Below are 3,535 nucleotides of genomic sequence, written 5' to 3' on the forward strand. Positions count from 1 at the left end.
AGAGAATGGGGGTGAGAGAAGACTCCAAACCTCCCTCCACCCACTCATTGTAGTGTTGATGCATGTGTGTTCTAAGGTGCATTTAAAACCCAGGAGGGCATGGAGCTACCTGCCAGAGAGCAGCAGGTAAGAGCATGGTCCCTCCTGCTAGCCCTCAGTGTCTACGTGTATTTAACATTGAGAGGTGGGCAACGGCGCCAGGGGTGGGGTGTACACCCTGATGGTAATTTGGATTCCGTGTATCGTGCCCACCCCCAAGATCCTATATGTATGTGTAATGAGAGTGTGAGTAATGTGAATGTCTAAGTTGTGGGATAAAATTGAGGCAGAGGCAGCCAGAAGGGGGGGGGAGCCTCCTCTGCACCCTGGTGACATACCCCTACTCCAAGGCCCTGCATGTGTGGGTGGTTGTGGTGGAGCGGGAGGCAGCTGGAGATGGGGAGGGAAGGAAGGGAGGGGCAAGTGACCCCTCCCTGGGGCCAGCTCCCCCGCTGACCCCAGTAGGCACTCCCATACTCCGCGACCCGCCAGGGAAAGGGGGCCCAGGCCCATCCAGACCGGGGCCCAGTGCAACAGCGCCTCCCGGCCCCACAGAGCCCGGGACAGTCCACCCAACCCCACCACAGAGAAAACTGCACCCACCCCACCATCCACTCATCTTCCAGACTACATAAGACAATAGACGCCCAGGCTGAGATCTTCCTCCACCTCTCCTGTATCTCCCCCTCCTGCAGAGAGAGTTCCTGAAGAGCGGAAAGCTCCTGCAAGATGTGACAATCTCCCCCACCAATTGAAGAGCCCCCCAGGTGGCTCGACGCACCGGCGGCACCCTGCGCCAGGGCTGGGCCCCCATGCACCCACCCGCCCACAACCCCGGCAACACACCAACCAGGACCCAAGCCCCCGAGGCCCGGCCAGGGCCCCAGCCCAGAGACGGAGCGCCCCCAGAACCTCACGCCCATCCCGGACCCACCCAGGGGCAGCCAAGCTACCAGGTCAGTAACCCATGTCCGTCAGCACAGACCCTCCCCTAGCCCCGCTGCACGCAGCCGCGAGGAAACAGTCACCTGAGAGCCAACAGAGCCCCTAACCGGACATGACCACTACCCCGGATTGAGCCCCCCAAGGAAGATGCCTCCGGGGAACCCCCCGACGCCCTAAGCCTGTCCCTACCCCCACACCAATCACAACAGTGAAGGCGGGACCAAACTATGACCCCCCACCCCCACTAGGTGATGGAGCTGATCAAAGGGGCCCAGAGCAATTGATCTAATGTGGTGGCAGAGGCTGTATCAAGACTAATGTAATCTAATAGATAATTTCTATATTGGTTAGAATTAAGATTATTTTTATTTTTCCAGTTCATGAGGACTGTTTTCTTGGCTATGCATAGGGCAGTGAAAACCATATGGGCGATATTCTTTTCTGAAGTGACATTATCTAAGCTGCCCAACAAACACACTAAGGGGGAAGTTGGAATGTTACATTTCAGACACTTTGATAAGTCTTCACATATCTCGCGCCAATTGCTGTCTAATTGCTGCTGCTAGTGGTTCAATAAAAATTGCAAACAGTGAAGGGGAGAGTGGGCATCCCTGCCTGGTGCCCCTCAAGAGACAAAAGCTGGAGGATGTCTGGTCATTTGTTCTGACACAAGCTGTTGGGGAATTATATAATATTTTTAACCAGTTGATGAAAGAGGCAAGGCAAGGCAAGGCAAGTTTATTTGTATAGCACAATTCAACAACAAGGTGATTCAAAGTGCTTTACAGAGACATTAGAAACAAGAACAAATAAAAAGCATGATTTAAAATTGATTAAAACAAGCAAATAAACTAACTAATTAACAAACAAACAAACAAACAAACAAACAAACAAACAAACAAACAAACAAACAAACAACAGTATATAAAATCAAAACAGATAAAATCAGAACAGTAGATAAAATCAGTAGTTAAATGTAAGTTTTGAAATTTAAGCTTAAAGTGTGGATTTGGTTCTTTATTCAAATGCAGCTGAGAACAGGTGAGTCTTCAACCTGGATTTAAATAAACTGAGTGTTTCAGCTGATCTGAGGCTTTCTGGGAGTTTGTTCCAGATATAAGGAGCATAAAAGCTGAATGCAGCTTCTCCGTGTCTGGTTCTGACTCTGGGAACTGATAAAAGACCGGATCCAGATGACCTGAGGGATCTGGATGGTTCATACTGGGTCAGGAGGTCATTGATGTATTTTGGTCCTAAACCATTCAGAGCTTTATAGGCCAGCATCAGAACTTTAAAGTCTATCCTCTGACGGACAGGCAGCCAGTGTAAGGACCTCAGAGCTGGACTGATGTGGTCCACTTTTTTGGTCTTAGTGAGGACTCGAGCAGCAGAGTTCTGAATGAGCTGTAGTTGTCTGACTGATTTTTTAGGTAGACCTGTAAAGATGCTGTTACAGTAATCAAGCCTACTAAAGATGAATGCATGGACTAGTTTTTCCAGGTCCTGTTGAGACATCAGATCTTTTATCCTTGATATATTCTTGAGGTGATAGTAAGCTGACTTTGTTATTGTCTTAATGTGTTTTTCTAAGTTTAGGTCTGCATCCATCACTACACCCAAATTTCTCGCCTGGTTTGTGGTTTTTAGATGTATAGATTGAAGTTCTCTGGTGACCTGTAATCGTTTTTCTTTGGCGCCAAAGACTATTACCTCAGTTTTGTTTTTGTTTAGCTGGAGAAAATTGTGGCACAACCAGTCATTGATTTCCTCAATGCATTTACCAAGAGCCTGTACAGGGCCTCGGTCTCCTGGTGACATTGTGATATATATTTGTGTGTCATCTGCACACAAATATATAGTTTATTTTGTTGTTGTTTATAATCTGTGCCAGTGGGAGCATGTAGATGTTAAACAGAAGGGGTCCCAAGATGGAACCTTGGGGAACTCCACATGTGATACTTGTCTGCTCAGATGTGAAGTTACCTATTGATACAAAGTATTTCCTGTTTTCTACGTATGTTTTGAACCAGTTTAGTACAGTTCCTCTTGTGGACCAAGAGGATCCAAAACCAAATTTGTGTAAAGTTGCAAATAGAAATTTCCAGTTAACTCTGCCCCTGTCTCAGGATAAAGGTCGACAGGGGCAAAGTACCAGTTAAAAACACACACAACACACACACACACTCACAAAGTACTGAACGCACACAAAGGGGTCCCTAAACACTAAAATTTCCTTCTCCCTACAGTCAGTGCCAGTCAGCTCTACTTTATGTGGCTTAATGTGTGTTAATGGTTGCAATGTCACAGTCACTAAGCCTAATGTGAGGAGTTATAGTTTTCTCTCTGCCTTCATCTCTGAGACAGTGACTGTTACATTTGCTCGATAGGTAGGAGGGCAAACAAATGAGCAAACATTTACTTTCCTATTACTGACTGAGCTTTCTGAGCATTATTCTGTGTGTGTGTGTGTGTGTGTGTGTGTGTGTGTGTGTGTGTGTGTGTGTGTGTGTGTGTCCCTCCTGTCCGTTGTGCCCTCCTGTCCCCTGTGCAC

This window comes from Aulonocara stuartgranti (genome assembly GCF_965226115.1).
Source record: "Aulonocara stuartgranti genome assembly, chromosome: 17".
In the NCBI taxonomy this organism is placed as follows: Eukaryota; Metazoa; Chordata; class Actinopteri; order Cichliformes; family Cichlidae; genus Aulonocara; species Aulonocara stuartgranti.